Source organism: Rhipicephalus microplus, unplaced genomic scaffold (assembly GCF_043290135.1).
Source record: "Rhipicephalus microplus isolate Deutch F79 unplaced genomic scaffold, USDA_Rmic scaffold_45, whole genome shotgun sequence".
Classification (NCBI taxonomy): domain Eukaryota; kingdom Metazoa; phylum Arthropoda; class Arachnida; order Ixodida; family Ixodidae; genus Rhipicephalus; species Rhipicephalus microplus.
This window is the reverse complement of record NW_027464618.1, coordinates 2,099,231-2,118,977: the sequence shown is the minus strand read 5'-3', so window position 1 is coordinate 2,118,977 and position 19,747 is coordinate 2,099,231.

The following is a 19,747-nucleotide window of genomic DNA, read 5'->3' as shown; positions in this document are numbered from 1 at the left end:
CTCTTGCGCAAGATCATGCCAGCAACGAGATTGTCGATACATCGTAGCATGGCACCCGGTAGCTTCTGATTGAAACGCGCTTGTTCGGCACTGACTGGCTGGCTCAAGCAGGAGGTTCAAAAACGGAACACCATCGAGAGTACTAAAACCTACCGCACACTCTGTCGTTTCGAACACGTGTTGGGCCGACCTGGTGGGCTTCAACCACGTGACGTAATACTACCTCATTTCTTTTCTTTTCCTTCATGTTCCTAGGGTCCCTTATGAATTCGTCTACATGATTTAAAGGCGAAAACCATCTTCTTGTTTTCTCTTCAGTTGACGTATTGATCACCCGTCACTCTCCGCAAGCTTTCTGCACTTCGCCTAGTTTTGCACTGCCTCTGTGGTCAGCCACAACGATCACAAAAGGCAATGCAAATTGACGATGTCACGCATGTGAAAACCTTATCGTGTTGTACGACAGAGGACGGCACTGTCGTCCTCGTCTGCCGTTCTTTTTCCGTCCTGTGTCCAGTGCTGTTTGTTACCATCATAATTTTGCCTAGATGTTCACAGCGCCATATAGCTTACGGGTTATGTGTTCCCGCTTTTTTTAGGACTATCCTAATCATTTCCGGAAGCGCGTTCGTGCTGCATGTGTTCTTTCGTTTACCCCACAGTGCTTCACCGCTCCGAAGGAGACGCGCTACCGCCGGTCCAAAACGTTTCCGTGCCGCAGAAGCTCAAATCGGACTTCGTCGCGAACACCATCCTTTTCTACCGTGAACGATGCCGCAAGGATGGTACTTGCCAGCCGCTCCTCACCGCGGCCTCCACTGCTATGCAGCGAGACGACCCCGAGGCGCCGCTGCGGCTCCTGCTGCCGGACTTCTTCCGGGCCGGTGCAGTGGAAGCGGCCGTCAACTACGGCACGCTTGGGGTCGAACTCGCCGCGCTCAGCTTCCAAGCGGCACTGCCCAAGAACTGGTCTTCGTCGTCCGACTACGGTCCCTGCATCGCGCACTACGCCCGCACCCACCTCAGAGTCGCCCTGCCCGGACACACTTGGGGCCTCGTCATCGGAAGCCACTGGGCGCTTCAGGTGGCGCTGCAGGCAGCGGCGACGCGTGACTCTGTATTCAACGCGAGCGTGGAGCTATCAAGGCTTCTCTTTATGCGCTTTGGACACGCGTGCTGCGCTCGAGCTGTGGCGCTGCAACTCGGCGAAGACTACCACGACGACGTCGGCGGCACTGACCAATCGCGGGCTACCTGCAACGCCATCGCGATGCCTCTGCGTCCATTTGTCTCTTCGTTCGACTGTCACGGCATGCCCCGCATGAAGTGCTGAGCGCGCGGTACTTTAGCCGTGCAGATTCGCTGTTCACCCTATAGTATGAACCATGATCACGTAGATTTTTGATACTTGTTTATCTAAGCCTATAGTTTTCCGACTTCATGTTGCTTAATCTACCAGATGCATTATATCGCGGCTTTTAAAGCTACGCACGGGCGTATTTCGATGCGATGGCCTTGCTAAAGTAGTCAATCATCTACCCACTTTGATTTTTATGGACGAAGCTCCTGAAGGCATGGGTCTGTACATCCTCCAATTTATGTATTAGTAGTAGGTAACCGCCGGTGGCACATACCCGCTCTTGAGCGGGTATGTGCCACAGTGGATGCGAGATGGGAGATGGCGGTACTTAAAGTGTTCTCTAGACGGACGCACAGACAGACGGACGGACGGATAGATGGACGCACGGATGGTCGCGTGGACGTATGAAAGCAAGAACGAACGGACGGATGGAAGCACGGATGGGCTGACAGACGCTTCGCCCCACTCATAATCATACACTCCGTGGATATGCTGTGATTTTTATCCTATAGAATACGATACATCGTTAGATGTACAGGGTGTTTGAAGAAACGTGTGCAATACGCTAACAAAATGGGAAAAAGGGGCTGTTAGCTCGTTGTATTCACGGCTGCTTTTTCTGTAGTGGCAGGCATCTTAAGAGGTTTGAAGATATTACTTGGAAAGGTAATTAGAAATGGTTAACTTTTTATTTAGTGAAGTTAAGTAGTTAAGTCAAATGGGAGAATTGAAGTCCTTCATGCAAAAACCGATTGCCGCTTTGAGATTTCGGAAAAGCGGCTTCTAGTGATAAGTGCAAGTTAACAAAATTATCCCCAAGTCTGCGGCCAAACTGAAACGCGGAAAAGCTCAACTGAAATATGGGAGCGTTTTTACATCAACCATCAACCGACTTCGTTTTGTGTGGGCTGCGCTCGCAATTACAGACAGCATGACGCGCATACGCTGTCGAACGGGGAAGAACTGCAGCGCGGTAACCGCTGTTTTGAGCAATGACGTCACTGTAGTCGCCTGCTTGTTGCGCTCTTCGGTCCGTTGGTTTTGGTTTCGCTGTAGAATTTGGGAGAATTTCGTTGATTCGTAGTTATTACTAGAGGCTGCTCAGTTTTCTGAAATATCGAAGAGGCAGTTGGTTTTTCACATCAAGAACTTCTGTTTGACGTAAAAGTGCTGAATTCCACTAATTAAAATATAATTAAATTAAACTTCTTAATTACCGTTCCAAAAGATGTCTTAAACCTTCTTAATATGCCTGCCGCTACAGAAGAACCAACTGTGAAGACAGAGAGCAAATAGCGTTTTTTGCTTAAACAATATTAGACACATTTCTTGTAACACCCTGTGTATATCATGCTTTATGTTACACAAATATCATGACCATAAGCTAATTTACGCACCCATTCATAAACTTTTTATCTTTGTGTTCTCTTCAGACTGAATATCGCGCTTATCTGGGCTCCGTCTGGCTAGCCAAAACGATATGGACTTCAGGTCGCCTGGACTCGCCCAAACCAGACCAAGCATGTCCGGCATACCAATTTGCTCAGCTTCCCATTGTAACTTGAGCTCGGGCTCGACAGACTAAGTTAAACTCGAGATAACTTACTCGGACCCCGCTTGCCCAACAAAAGCATAAGCTTATGCTCGCCAAAACATTGCCATTTGAGCTCTGTGCATGGTTTGGTTTGACGGGTATTCGACTCGTGCTCGGAAGACCCGCGCTTCAGCGCAGCTTCCTGGTGACGACGAGGACTAGGAGTCGTGCTTCTAATGCGTACCGGTGGGCTTGTTTGTTCATGGTCACGTACTGTAGCACCCAAGAGGAACGAAAAAAAAATGTGCGCACAAAGATATCATTTGTAGAGGCCCCTGTAGTGGCATTATGTTAGGCAGAGCATGCAACAGAACTATACTCCTTGGGTCCCTCGTGCATTCACCTGCGACCGCTCGAAGGAGAATTACACTTTTCTCTTCTCAGTAGATGCACAGGGGAGCAGTAACTGTCTCCCTGGTTGGGGTGTCTTCGCCTGAGTGACAGTCACTACGTCACTCGACCCCGTTCTTCACCTTCTTTAATCCCTTCAATCTATCTACTTGAGCGGTGGCTTTGTATACGTGCGGCGGCCAAGCGCCGGCTTCCCCTTCCCATGTGTAGGACGCGCGTCCTCCGGCTTAGTTAGCCGCCCAAAGGAGGGTGCTACAATAGCAACGTGAGGCGGTGCGTCACATGACGCCATAGCGAAGTTTGTGACGTCTCGAAGGCGTCTCTGGATTCATGATGGCATGACGTCGTACGGTAACGTCGTCTAGTGATGCTGACTTTCTGCGCCAGTCGTGCCCTCGCCGTGGTCAAACTTGTTTTTGTAAGCCTTCTACGGTTTTCGCCTTAAAAACAACGCTCAGACAGTCATTATACGGAGGCCAAAGAGAAAAAAAAACAATTTCGCGTATTACTAAAATACAATTTGCCAATCCTGAAAACACCACTCTTGCCACGCAGCGACGCTTTGTAAGCGAGAAAACGAGTGAAAAAAAAATACGGGTGGACTCCCGCAACAAACACCATGACATCATATATGATGTAGTGGTGTTTGATGTCATGGTGTCAATGACAAGCTACGTGAATTCGGTAGACACTTCCGAGTTCTGTAGAACTCGGAAGCGTCTACCAGATTCACGTAGCTTGTCATTGATAATAATGAAATACATTGCCTTCTTTGGGAGCCATCGACCTTGCATGCGAAGTTCGAGAAATATTCATCGAGCCTATAATTTTGAAAATTTTGACGTCACGTGCTCAGATTTCAGTGCGGAGTGTCAAAATAAAACTTCAACCTTTATTTTCTGCACTTATAATGAACATATTATACTAAAACTTACGGCATCAGAATTGTCAGAATACGCTTAATCAATCTAAAATAAGTGATTGCTTCTCTTTAGTGCCCCTTTGAGCAAATGCAACAAAAGTAATACCCATGTCACATGGCAAATATAATGTCAGTTATTGCGAATATCATCGTTTGCAATGCTATTTGTTTGCTGGGACATTGGAAAATGGAATGCCATTTTCTGTCGAGTGAGTTCCCGAAACACATTAGCATTCGATTTCAGACCGAACGAGTAGTCTCGACGCCAGGGACTTTCATGGAGATGACTGTTAACTTATGTGTAAGTTACTTTCATCATTTGTAAATTTCTTATTCTTCATTAGATCAACTTAATACTGGTATGATATTCTAATAGCTGGCGCGAAGGTCTCTAAAAAAAGCTACTCAACTACAAAGGCTGGACGCCGGCAACGTTTCATTTTTGCTTTGTTGTCGTTGTTGCCTCTTTCGCAAGTGTTGATCCTCCGATTGCACGTGTAAAGTGGCGACTGCAGGAGATCGCTACCGCCGTTTTGGTTTGTGCAGCAGGGCAGTCAGTCGTATATTGTACTCGCGCCCTTTCATGTTATTTCGGTCCTCCTCGCGCCCGGTCAGCAACGGGTCAGATCGTCGGCCATGTTGGTTTTCGAGTGTGTCGTGCATCTGTGGCAACTTGAGCGAAACGTCGCGTTTTTATTCTTTAGGAGCACCTTTTTACCCATAAAAGTTATTGTTGTAAATATGCATGTTACTTGCAAGTTTTAGTATAACTTTATTTCTCCCCAAATCAACGGCTCAGGAGGGCTAAGGTCGTGGTCATCGTTTCAACATCGCATTCGTTTCATCGTGTGACAGCACGCAGGTAAAAGGACATAAGGTTCTATTTGTTGTAAGTGAAATTAGATTTGCCGTGTGACAGGGGTATGATGTGAAAGGCTGAGACAGTATAAATGCACAATACATGAACGAAAGCGCACTCAGTGTTACTTTAAATTCGTAATGCAAAAACACTAAAAAAGTTCTTAGTATACGTTACGAAACTTGATAAGGCCACGTTCCCGGACTACAAGATCAGGCAAAATATTCGATTCTGCTACGGCTACGGGCAAGATATCAAATAGCTCTAGACGTCAGAACGCCCAGGTGGCGCTGCGAAAAATGTCGCCACCAGTGCGCTCAGCGCCGCGCTGGCCAAAACTTGGCACTGCAAAAAGAGCCATCCGCAAGTGAACTGGCATAGGCGCTTCTCTTTCGTGGGTGTTTAGGCGTGTTTTTCTAAAAATCAAGGGCTTGGCAAGCTTTTTCCGTCAATCTAACCTCGCTTTAGAAAAGGAGGAAGCTCATCTAAGGGAACTGAGTTACAACACAAAAGATGTTTCAGTTTCTTTCGACATGCTGCTACTCGCAATTTAAGTGCAAGCGAGCGTCGCTTGACATGGAGTTCGAGGAAAGCACCTCGATGTGCGTTATATAATGCCTAAATGTGTAAATTTGGACATGCATTTGTTGCTAAAGCGATAAAGTGCATACACGGGCAGCGCATTTACAATCAGTGGTACGAAGCTAGCTTTATCCGGCACGCACGGCCCCGGTGATTTTCGCCTTTGTAGTCAGTTGCATTCTCCATCCATCTCTCACTTCCTGTGGATTGAACTGTTTTACGCATGCTACAATTCTCTGTTGATAATTGTCTTTGGTTTGTATATACTGCAAATGCGAATACATGCGTGTCTACTTTCTCGGTGAACAACGAAAAGCAAAACCGAGGCTTCTGAGACGGCTCCGGCAATCGCGGAAACTTACGGCAAGAAAAACCTGATTGTGATTACGACCAACTTTTTGCGATTTACCTGTATAACGTGCGTGTCCGCGTTTGCTACTCAAATCCGGAACTTACAAGCTTCAAAGCTTGCGGGATGCTGTGTTGGCAACCACCTCAGGTTGTCGGTGGTCGCGGCGTATGCCATGTTTATCGCGCACGTCATCAGTTTACTGATACACGGCGCGCATCGCGGTCAGAGGCTCTGTTCAGTCTCATAATCAAAGTTAGTTAGGTTCTCTGTCAAGGATACTCAGAAAAATAACAGGAGGCAAACATTTTGACACGTTATCATGCGACCAGCTGTGCAGAACGAGAGTAACTCGATTATTCAACACGTTCTTAAAGAACCGTATTCAATGCTCTCGCTATTCTGCTTCGTAACAGCTACGGTTGGTTGGTTGCGAAACTTTATTGAGGTCCTGCAAGGCGCGCGTCAGCGCGCAGCGGGCGTCTCCCACGTCGGGACCGTTAGGCCAAGCCTATCGGCCGCTCCGCGGGCCTGCTGGACGGCCCAAAGTTGGTCGGCCAGGAGGGAGCTGCGAAGGGCCGCCTCCCACCTGACCGATGTAGTGTTGGGGTTAGTGTACATTGCCTTGCACTCCCAGAGCATGTGCGCCAGCGTGGATACATCCCCACATTCGGGGCAAGCGTCATTGGGGAACACGTCAGGATAAATAGCGTGAAGGGATCTCAGGTTAGGGTACGTGTCGGTCTGCAGTAGTCTGAGCGTAAGGGCTTGTGGCCTATTAAGATTTGGATGAGGGAGTGGATATAGTCTCCGCGCGAGGTAAAAATATTTTGTTATTTCGTTGTACGTGGCAGGCGCGTCCCTGTTTTCCGCAACCCCGTTGGCCCCGAATCGTTGCCCGGAACCCGCGCGGTCGGTAAGTGCGCGCACGGCCTCGTGGGCAGACTCGTTGAGGTTGGGGGGAGCGCCTTGGACCTGTCCAACATGTGCAGGAAACCAAATCAGTACGTGGTGCTTGATGCCGTCGCGGCCACCACTTTGGAGCACGCGCAGGGCTTCCTTGGAGATTACACCGCGCTCGAAAGCGCGAATAGCTGACCTAGAGTCACTATAGATGACCTCCCTCTCACCTTCCAGGATGGCCAGGGCGATGGCCACTTGCTCGGCAACCGCCGGATCGTCAGTGTGAACCGATGCGCAGTTGGTGATTTGTTGTTTGGAGTCGACGACGACTGCGGAGAAGGCGCGGCTCCCATGGTACGCGGCCGCGTCGACAAAGCTGACGCCGTGCTCCTCACTGTGAATCTGCTTGAGAAGAGTGGCACGTCGCCTACCACGATTGTGCTCGGGATGGACATTCCTCCGTATCGGTGCCACGGTGATGAGGTCACGAATCTCACGGGGTACCTGTCTCATCTTCTCGTCCACTTCAGCCGGAGAGTGACCGAGCTCTCGGAGTATATGTCTGCCGGTCTGGGAGCTCGAAAGGCGCGCGAGCTGGGCCCGCTCCTGCGCTTCGGCAATCTCCTCCAACGTATTCTGTACTCCGAGCTGGAGCAGGCGCTCGGTGCGCGTCCTGATCGGGATACTGAGGGCCCGCTTGGTAATCTTTCTGAGCAACACGTTGATATTGTCACGCTCGGCACGCTGCCAATTGTGCATGGCCGCGACATATGAAAAGTGGCAGAGCACAAAGGCATTGACCAGGCGGATTAGGTTGTCTTCCTTGAGGCCTTGGTAGCGGTTGGCCACCCGCCGAACCAGCCGAACCGCGTTATCCGTCTTGGCGGCGAGCTTGAGTATAGTCTTGCTGTTGGAACCATTGGACTCGATGGTCATGCCGAGGACCCGAATGGAGTAAACTCTGGGTATTGCACTGCCATCTCCGGTGTAGAGCTTGATATCACTCTTCGAGATCGGCTGCCAGTTTTTGGGCTTGGGCCCTCGCCTAGTGGGTTGGTAAAGGAGAAGCTCGGACTTGCTTGGGGAACACCTCAGGCCTGTGGGACGGAGGTAATCTTCCGTGGTGTCTATGGCCTACTGCAGGGAGCGCTCGACTTGCCCGTCGCTGCCACCTGTGCACCAAATGGTAATATCGTCCGCGTAAATTGTGTGGTGTATGCCTTCGATACATGAGAGCCTCTTGGACAACCCGACCATGACAAGATTGAACAGGGTGGGCGATAGCACTGACCCTTGTGGCGTGCCGCGCGATCCCAGCTCGATCTCCTCGGAGACAAGGTCTCCCACACTGAGGGTGGCTCTCCTACGGGTCAAGAACGAGTTGACATATTTGTAGAATCTGACTCCAAAGCCGAGCTCAGCAATCGACCGCAACACGAAAGAGTGAGCAACATTGTCGAAGGCTTTCTCTAAATCGAGGCCGAGAATGGCCCGCATGTCTCGAGTGTTGCAGTCGATGACTTGGTGCTTGAGCAGCTTCATAGCGTCTTGCATCGAAAGCTTGGCCCGAAAGCCAATCATGGTGTACGGGTAGAGCCCATTGTCTTCCAGGTACCGAGTCAACCTATTGAGGACCACATGCTCGGCTACCTTTCCCACGCAGGATGTGAGCGAAATGGGGCGCATGTTGTCCAAGTTGGGTGACCTCCCCGGCTTAGGAATGAGCACGGTGCGCGCGACCTTCCACGGGTCGGGGACCTCGCCGCTCTTCCATGCCTCGTTGATGATCTCGGTGAGGTAGTCGATTGATCGGTCGTCCAGGTTGCGCAGGGTCTTATTAGTTATGCCATCGGGGCCCGCGGCAGACCTCCCATTGAGCGCGTAAAGCGCCTGCCGAACCTCTTCGTGGCATATCTCGGCGTCCAGTTCAGTGTTGGCCGGTCCTGAGTACTCGGGGTACGTTGTTGCGGGGTTCGAGTCGACAGGGAGGTACTTTTGCACCAGCTGCTTCAAAACCTCCTCTTCTGAAGAGGACGGCTTGACTTCGTGCATGGCTCGCGCTAGTACGTTCCGCTGGTTAGTTTTGGTGTTAGTCTCGTTGAGCAGGTGCTTGAGCAGGTTCCATGTCTTGCCATTACGCATCTGGCCATCTACCGAGTTGCACACCTCGTCCCACTGCTGCTTGGAGAGCACGCGACAGTGCTCCTCGATGGTCTTGTTTAGGTCGGAGATTTTCTTGCGCAACCTGCGATTGAGGCGCTGGCCTTTCCAGCGGGCGAGAAGTGACTGCTTGGCCTCTAGCTGGTGGGCAAGGCGGCTATCCATTTTTTCAACCGGAAGGTCAGTACTAATATTCTTGGTGGTACTTATGACGTCCTCTCTGAGCTGGCTAATCCACTCCTGTAGGCTTGGCCTGGTTGCAGGTAGGGGTCGGTCGTTGCGGACTTTGCGAAACTGGTCCCAGTTTGTCCAAGAAAACTCCCGTGCCCTCTTTCGGACCATTAAAAACTGCGTCACCAGGACGTAATGGTCGCTACCTAAGTCAATGCTTGAGTTGGCCCACTGTACATCGGGGAGATTCTTGACGAAGGTCAGGTCGGGAGTGGAGTCTCTGCAGGATGAGGTGCCCAACCGAGTTGGAAAGGCCTTGTCGGTGATTAGAGTCAGGTCCATGTCCGTCGCGTTCTGCCACAGTTCCGCGCCCTTGCTGGTATTGTACGGGTAGCCCCAAGTGTGGTGCGGAGCATTAAAATCGCCCGCCACAACCAGGGGGTTGGGACCTGCCAAGTTGACGGCCTTCTTTATGAGGGCCCTGAAGCGCTGCCGTCGGTCCTTAGAACTACTGTACACGTTGAGAAAAAAGATGCTGCTTCGGTCCGAGCTGCGCGGCAGAATCTCGGTCATGACATATTCGGCGCTGCTGGTGGCCATTTTGAGGTCGTGAGAAATGTGTGTGAGCTTGTTACTGACCAAGGTGCAGACGCCCTGGCCATCGGAATAACGCGAGGCGGGCTTGTAACCAGTCAGTGTGACGTTTGGAGTTAATGTTTCCTGAAGCAGAATGACGAGGGGTTTTTCGCTAGAGCATCGAATGTACTGCTGCAAGGACGCCTTTTTACTAGGGAAGCCCCTGCAAACCATTGCCAAATAAGAAACGTCTCACTTGGCTTGGCCATCTTGGTGCTTTTGTGGGCTGGTGCTGCCCTCAGATTGGCTAAGAATAGCGTGGACGATGGGGCCCGTAGCGCCGGGCTGGGGTTGTACGACGGCGGTTGAGGTCAGAGCTGGTTTCACTACGCTTTCGAGAAACAACTCTACTTTGGATACTCAGTCGTTTTGCGCGGCCAGGGTGATCTGCAGTTGGGCGAAATTCTCCCCGAGCTTATTGATGCTTTCACTGAGCGCGGATAGCGTGTCTCGAAGCTCAGGCCTGACTCGAATCGCTACACCTTCCTGTTCGTGGGCGACGGCCCTCTTCTTGGGAGCACTTTGACCCTCACTGCTGCTGTCGCCGGCTTTAGTGCTGTGCACCTCCATGGGTAAGGGCATTGTATCGGCGACGCATGCGACGGCGGGTTGCGGTGGTGGGTTTCTCGCGTTCTTAATCTCAGCAATTTCGGACAAAAGCCTGTTTATGGTTTCCTTCATCTCTGCATTCTCGCGTTTCAGCTGGGAAACCTCGCGCGCGCTCTCCGCATGCTCTGGGAGTGACCCCGACAGTACCTCAGCTGGCCCTCCTCGGACCGTGTCGGCCCAGGTTACAGAGCCCGACTTCTTGCTTCTCGCTGACACCCCGCTAGGCTGCTGTTGACGCCCGGTAGACCTGGATCGAGACCTGGAGCGGCTCCCAGACTTGTAGCGCCGGGCTCCTCCTCGGGACCGGGAGCGGCTCCTGGACCAGGAACGGCCCCTGGAATGGGACCGAGAACGTCGCCTGGAACGGCCCCCGGAACCACGTGACTGCTGGAAGTCCTGCCCATCCGTGGGGGGTGATGGTGGTGCCGTGGCTTGGTCTTGATCGGTGGCGCGAGACTTTTCCCAGCGCCGTCGTCGCACGACATACGGGATCTGTAATCTTTGCCTACAGTCCTTGTCAGCCGTGAGGTGTTGCCCACCACACAGCCTGCACTGGGGGGTACACTTGTGTTGTGCGTCAGGATTTGAAGCCCCACAGCCCCGACATACGACGTCGCCTGGGCTGGGACACACATCAGCACGGTGACCGAGCCGACCACAAGCGTAGCAAATGTCTATTTTCTTGCGATAAAGCGAACATTGCACAAGGGTGGGGCCGTAGCGTACAAAGTTTGGGACTCTATGACCGTCGAAGGCGACGATTACCGTACCGGTGCTGCCTATGCGCTTGGCTGCCAGGGCGAGCGGATTTCTTTCATTTACGATCTTGTTGTCAATATCATTCGGGCCGTCCACGAGTGGAATACCTCGGATCACGCCCTTGCACGTGGAATGAGGGGCGACCTCGTAGGCACTGACCTCGTATGTTCGGCCCATGACGACGATCTGCCGAACTTTGACGTAGTGGTTGGCATTTTCCCTTCTAGGTGTGCTGACAACCATAATATTCTGCTGCACGTTGGGGCATAGCGTGTCGCCCCGCAAATCTTCGGCGCAGAGGCTTGTGGCTGCCAGGATTGCATCAGCCACCATGGTGCAGCCGGTCTTGACAATATTGAGGCCTCCGCAGGGCCGAATCACGATCTTCGTATTCTCCTTGGGGAGGTGGGGCATCCGGCCAGCGCGGATGATTCTAGCCTTGATGTTATTGCCACTGTTGCGGCCTCGCGGGGCCTCGGCCGTTGTCGACTTCGTCTCGTTGAGAGTAGCACCATTAGGATTAGCGTCTGCCGAGCGCGCGCCAGCTCTTCTGGCGCCTGCAGACTGCCAACCTCGGTCTTCTGTCACCTCTTCGGGGGTTATGTCCTCTCCCACCACCTGATATTCCATTTTTTTCTGAAAATAAGCCCTGAGAAGAGCGAAAAGGGCACCCGGGAACGGCGACGTGGCTGGCGTCGCGCCGGCGTGGGCTTACCTCGTTAGGCTTAGCCCAGGCGGTGGCCCGCTCCGGAGAAAAAACGTTCCAAAACGTGAAAATAGTCCACTCACGCAGCAGGTTTTGGCATCAAAATAGTCCTGGCACTTTCACTGATGCGACACACACAAAGCTGAACGCGCACTCGAAAAATTCACTTGAATATCATTGTAGGAAGCAGGAGCCACTCGAAGGTCGTATGAACAACACAGACGCCGCACCGCGTCTCAACAGCTACGGTAATCGGGAAAAATAAAGCCCCTTGCGTCCGTGGCAATTCACAATGCACAAGAGCGTCGACTGAGGTCTTTCATCGTAGACCGCGGAGCTGTTGCGTCTGCTCTAGTTTTCGCAGTCGTTCTGGCGAGTGCACAAGCAAGCACGTATACGGTGGTTCGGTGACGCGTCCAACTGTAGCGGAGAGAAATTGGTAGCTGTTTTTCTGAGTGTTGAATGCGCAAGCACGCGTAATTCAGCTCAATTCTTGTTTCGCCTGCACTATTTGCACCTGGTTGCGCAGCAAACTGTGCAATGGAGTCGGGCTTCGCACTACCCAAAGCTGCGCCGACAGGTGGCGCTACGTGTCTGCAAAACCTCATAGTCTGATGTCCATTCACGACACCAACTAAGCGCTGGCCACCTAGCGGCCACGCTAGGAAACCGCCCTAACGAGGTCAACTTTGAAACAAGATATGTTACCATAGATTGGAAACTCTATATATATGTTGCCACATGGAGTGTACTGAGAAGCAGCTGCACAATTCCTTTATTTTTTTTATTCATGCCGCATGCGCGAGCTCGAAAAAGAAGGCGATGTCCAAAGACCACCGAAGTGTGACGCAATGCGTGCATCGTGGTGGAAAGATGGCAACCTATCGTATCAATTTCCGAAGGATGCAGATGACGCGCGATGGAGAACCGCGCGGAAATAAAAAAAAAAACTTACGCATTGCGAAGAAGGTGGCGGACACTACGGTAGTTTGTGCTAATCAATTCGCTCTCAACAACATATCTCCTCGGTGAGTACACCACTATTTAGCGTGTGTGCCTTCTTATCGATATTTGGGTTGCTTTAAAGAAGCACTGACATCAAATTTACTCATGTCAAGATTTTTGCGTCAACGAGTAGCTATCGACTCCCTAATAGCAGTTCGCGACCTAAAGTGCATCTGAGTGACGAATGAGTCTCTGTAATATTGATTAATATATTCGCTATTGAACGTGGTTCGAAATGGGTGGAAAGCCCGCAAAACTTTAGTGCTGGCAGCGCTACCTCGCGGCCACGTCGACGCCACTGCACAGCTGATGCCGCTTTCACAAAGAATGGTGACGTCACACTGGGGTTTCGTCTGCTAGGAGCGCACGTACAGTCCAGCTGTGTCTCTGAAGGCGTAGCCATGCCTCTGTCGCCAACATCGTCGTCCTCGCCGTCGTCGCTGTCAACATAGGCAAGTGATGATGACAGCGACCTGGAATCGGGTATCGCTGCGATTCGCGACGATCCTTGCTTGACAAGCTCCGCGTTAAATGCAATGTATTTATCAGTCCCGGCCGTACTGGCGGAGCTCAGGAACACAAACTGCGCACCTCATGTCGCGGACGTTTGGCGAGTGAATCGCTGCTTTCAACTGCAGCAAAGCACACGGCAGGAATAGCCCCGGCCTCGAGAAGAGGCCTCGTACTGCCAGTTACACCCAGCTCGTTTGCCAACACAGGATTTAACCTGTAAAAGCTCACCGCAAAATGAAGCGAGCAAATGCGGCTATTCTTCAAAAGCGTCCAGTTCTTTTGTCGCGCGGCGCGTACGAAGTCAACCCACTGGCTGCGTTGAGGTTCGTGGCTTGGAAAGGCGTGAAACGCCACGCACTTGCCACTTTTCCGTGCCTCGACATGCAGGTTCTCACTATAGGCAGCGGTTCCCCGACATTATGGCACGTATTGTCGCTCTGAATGATCGCACTCGCACGCATTGGAGCACAACGTAAATCAGTCGACGCGACACGATGAATCGCATGCACGCTTGAACACAGCAAGGAGAGTGTTATGCCGCAGACATGGTCCTCGTTCGGGAGCGCTTCTTCTCACGAGATCGAGCGCTGTTCCGGCGAACTGTCTCCCCCCATCGCAGCGCCACCTTCCACGCAGAAGGCGGCACCATGAAGTTCCGAGCAAAGCGTTGCCTCCTCCGCCGAGCCAACGTGTCGTTCCGGGGAAAGCTTCACCTTCTCCAAGCACCGGGAACTGGTCTCGTAGGCGAGACCAAAACGTTATTTAAGGCCGTGCCAACCCCATGTTAGAGTATTTCGCCCCAGCCGACTTCGTTGTGCTGGCCGGCTCTGTAAAAACGATAAGCTGCTATGCCAAACGTTGCTACTTGTTGCTGTTTTCAAAACGGATTGCCTCCCTATTTCGCCTCCGGGCGAAGGCTTCAGCAAAGTCCGCTCGACTGCTCGCCGCTCTCGGCTACCGCTTCCATCGCGCCACACCGAATTCATAACAGTGGTGGCAGACGTGAATGCCATCAATACGCACATTTATAACAGTGGTGGCAGCGGTGGGATGCCATCGAATCCGACTTCGTAACAATAGCCACCAGTGAGAGCATGGCTGGGAGCTGGCTCCAAACACACTCAGGGGTCGTCGACGTCGTCGTTAGTAGCGTATCGTCACTCAGGATGGTATATGTGGAATGTATCACACCGAACACGTAGCACTGGTGTCGATGTCGCAGGACAGTCTATTTTTCGATTTTTCTCCTTAGCTTTTCTACGCTACTTTACGTCGAAATAAAATAACTTCGACGCGACGGACGCCATTCAAAGTTGGTCAAGAAGATTTATGCATTCCAAGTCATCGAATGATGGGCATATCTCGATCTTGAAGTTTGGTGTCACTGCTCCTTTAAGAATGGAGTATCATTTCGTTTATATAAGCAAGCTCATCAGGAAATTTTTTGTGTTACGTGCGCGACTAATTTTTCGCATATGCTTGTTTTCTTGTCAAGTCGTAGCAATACTCATTCTCAAATTAAGCTGCTATAATCCCTGCCCACGGACATTTTTTTTTATTTCGAATGTGTGTATTACACGCACACAAACACGCACAAAAGAGTCGAGTGTGTATGTGTGTTCATGCGTATATATATTGCGAAACTCCTTGCGCAAGTTTAGTTATCACCCCTAAACACTATTTCTCAGCGCAAACCGCGCCTGCAGTGTCCTAGAAGCTTCAAGACTGTAGTAAGCCATTTTAGTAAGACTATCTATCTATCTATCTACACGAATATTACAAATTGGTCTGGAGCCTATAGACGTGACCGTCGCTAACGATAACGCTAGGACATTCGGTAGCACATGTATAAGTTCTGACGTACTTCACTTCTTGTGAGTAGATCAACGCTGTTCACCGCTGACACCCTGTTCACCGCTATCGGTGCAGTGGGTATCGCTGCGATCTGGCTTTCCATTCACTGATTACAAGTTCGGCCAAATAAAGTTTTGTCTCCGACCTGCAGTCTGCTCCCTTCATGGACGTCACGACCCCGTGACAATATGATGTCCGTGCATTCGTATCTTGCGTAATGTGCGTGCATATATCTGCTTTGAATATGAACTACTACTGGTAGGTGTTCTGTGCTACTACCAACACGAACAAGCGAGCGGTCTGAAGCACACGATCTTATTCATTACAAACATTCATAACATGATCGCGAACGAAAAGAAAGGAGCGCTCATTTTACGATCGAAACTGGCACTGCAGAAAGACCATTATTGGCACTCTGGAGGTTTTGTATAGCCTTCGCTAATGAAACACGTAGTACGTGTAGAAATCCCGTACCATGCTCTCTTCGAAAAAAAAAAAAGCGTTGACATCACTGCTAACGTTTGAATAATTTGATTCCTTCGACGAGCCACTGGCACATACGCGCTTTCCGTTACGTTACGATGAAGCACGTACATAAATTTCTGCTCTAGCGTCCTTTCTCAGCTTCTTACAAGATGGCGCCACCAGCATAATCCTTGAATCGGTACGTTCATTATTTTTAAATGCGAAGCATTTGTTAGCCAAATTCGGCGACTTTGAGCGTATCTATCTATCTATCTATCTATCTATCTATCTATCTATCTATCTATCTATCTATCTATCTATCTATCTATCTATCTATCTATCTATCTATCTATCTATCTATCTATCTATCTATCTATCTATCTATCTATTTATTTATCTACTTACGTTTAGATGCTCTCTTGGTCACCCCATTTACTTGGCGTGAACCAAAATTCGCATGAGAGGGTAAGACGATTTGACGAATACGACGCGCTTGTCAAGACATAAAATATGTCACAATCCCGTCGCCTACGTCGTCAAACACTTCCCACCAGACAGTGCACATACCCACGGGCGGGCATGTGCCACAGGTGATTAAAATATGGTATCTACCCAGGAATGGCGAGAACACACAAAGTATTTTAACGCGCGAGTGTTGATAAATACCCGACGAGTCCCAGCTGGAATATCGAACCCAAGCATTCTGGGTGCCAATGAAGAATTTTACCACAGAGCAACGCCATGTCTCGGACTACTTTTCAAATAAACACTTATCTTCGTGAAACAATTACAGTGGTTGCAGTGCTGCCTACCCAATTTTATAAACTATAAATGTGTACTATTTTGATACAGCCGTCACGTCGGGTTAACGTCAGACGTAGTTAGTTGTCATGCGCTGAAGTTTATTTATGTAGCAGTGTCCGGGACCAGCATCTTCGCGAGCATCAGCGCTTGATATCAGCTTCTGGTGTTGCTATGCGCATGTTCCAGTTTACATCGTTGTGCAAGGGCAAACAGTTGGTTAAACATCTAAAACTCTTGAGCATATGTCTGTGTGTGCAACATTTGTACATATATTTAGCGTCATTTCATGACGTGTCGCTCAACAAAAAAAATTGCAACATGGTCACCTTTCCTCCGCATGCTTGAAGCATCTCTGACTACTCGGAGCTTCTCTGCAGAAAATTTTATATAAATAAATAAATAAATAAATAAATAAATAAATAAATAAATAAATAAATAAATAAATAAATAAATACGTTTTCACCCATAACGTGGATTCCCAGCTACGTGGGATCTGCCGAATTTTTAGCTCTCCTGACCGTTTCGATTATGGTATCGATACCGACCTTGGTATGGCATAAGATAATTATATGACGAGCATATTTGACTAGTCATAACATGAAAATCATGAAATGTATGTCATGAATGTCATCATAGACATTTCACGGTCTTGCTGCTCTTGCGGTGGTTTCGTTCACATGACATGTTTCAAAATTGGTATAGTATGACATGATTGCACTGGAACACAACCGACAGACCTTAACATGAAAACCATGACATGCATGTCATTGATTGATTGATATCTTTGGTTTAACGTCCCAAAACGATTACATGATTATGAGAGACGCCGTAGTGGAGGGCTCCGGAAATTTAGACCACCTGGGGTTCTTTAACGTGCACCCAAATCTGAGCACACGGGCCTACACTCTAAGCCAAAAATGGCCAAAATGGGAGCAACGGCTGTTTTTACTCCTTCAGACCGACTGTTACTCTCCGAAAAGACCAAGCGGAACAAGATGGCCGACTTGTTCGAGAATGGGGGAGCAACTGTATTCATCTTAAGTTTGTAAGGGAGCAACGGAAGGAGGAACCGCTGTAAATGCTCTCGTCACGCAACGGTTACTCCCCGGCAGGACACCGCACACAAATATGCATGCCGCCCACATTGATATTTATGGGCCAGATTATTGTTTGTTCTGTGTGCCAAACTTCACCAAGCCAAAACAGTGATTTATTTTAGCATCCGTAGATAATAAGATAGCAGCGCTGGCTGAACACAGAAGGCCTGAGAATACAGTACGGCAAATACCTAACACACGCAGCAGCAGAATGGAGAGTTGGCACGTCAAAGCGGACCGAATGCCGAAACACGTGCAAAACAACGATAAAAAAAGCCTAGACATGCCGTTCGACCGCGAAGTAAGGGCGTCAAAGTCGATCAAGCACCGAAACACGTGCATAAGGAGCCCGCCCAGATATATCGGAGAAGAAAAAAAAAAAAAAGCGGACCCAGACGCGCTTCTCATCAGCCATACACTTAGTACCACGCTTCACCGTGTAGTTTGAGGGCAGAATGACAAATCTGCGCCATCTGCGCCCGTACGACAAAAGTGGCGCTGGTGTAGCAAACGATGTAAGTTACAAAGTAATTTTTATTCCGTGTTTATGTTGACTAGCACTAAATAAAAATTACACTCAACTTTTTATATTTATTTATGAGTTTTAGTGTAGCTCAGTTTTTTTTTATGATTGTATTAGGAGAACACACTGAAATTATTGCGCTGACGCCTGTGCTGCCACTGCTGGACGTTTTTTTTTTCGGCGCAACTAGGTTCCCGTTCGCACTACTTACTCATTTTCATATGGTCTGTGGTTGGCGAGCACATGGACGGGCGAGCTTGTGAGCTATGTTCTGATCGTGTGTGTGTGCCGCAGATTTGCGTTTCTGCTTATTCGTGATGAAGGTTAGTGTATATTTATCTTTATGGAGCGCGAAGTAGTTGTGGATTTTGCTGCTGGGTGGAACAAACACATCGTAAACACGTCTTCAGCTATCTGCAAGCCTGTTCGCTCGTCGGACAAAGGACCGAGCATGCATCAGCGTGCAGGTGAGTGGCATTTCCAGCAACATTTAATGCTCTTACAATACATTGTTGAGTGGTTGCGCTATTGAAAGAGAAATGATTTACTCTTATTCACCGTATCCATTGCTAGCCGTATCGGACTAAATTACCTCTATTACCGCCTGCATACCCTCTTGCTTCCCCTGTCACCACTGCAGTGCCAGTGTACTTTTGCAGTTAAAAGTTCATTTCCGCAACACTACCTCGCTTGAAAAAACATTGGGGCGGGGTTGTAGCTGCATTCATACTGGCACTTTTCTACCATTGGCTTTATGTAATGTTAAGGCTGAGTGTTGGGGCCTTGGGCCGCATTTTTTAGAGATGTAAAGTGTATGTAAATCAGTAAGTGAACAAATCATTGTCGCATCACTTCACTGGCATAGCCAGGCGGTTGCGCACAGAATTTTTTTAGGCCGGGCGTAGGGAGCCCAAATTGACGACCATATTCGCTTGCCCGGCCTATTCAGATAAGCGGACCCCCCCCCCCCTCCCCGCATGCCTAAAAAAAAAAATCTGCCCACATCACTGCGTCACTTGCTTCACCTCTGCGCTGAACGTACTATTTTATAAGCGCACCATCAAGCGAGCAGTTTACATATTGACAGAACAATTGGAGGAGGAATGACCCAAATCTTTCAGATTTCTTTAGTGATGTAAAACCTTAGCAAAACTGAATATTGTAAAAGACAATCATAAATGCTGTATGTACTCGTTAGCGCTGTCATTATTCTGCATCATGAAACCTTTATGCGCTGTGAAAACTTGGCATGCCGTTGAAGTCACATATCGACGTTAATACCAATCGATGAAAATTTCGACAACCTCAATAACGCCGTTTGGGATTTGCCGCATGCACATAATTCGGCTGATTCCCACTTGGCTGTTCTTAACCTGACTTCACTGCTACCAAATGAAACAATATTTGAGGCATGTCTTTTACTTTTTTTTCAGGGATATGACACAAATTTGGTTATACTGCAGATAAAGATGCTCCCAACGATGCTAAAGTACAGAAAGCAAGTGAATTTTGGTAAGTGCAGACT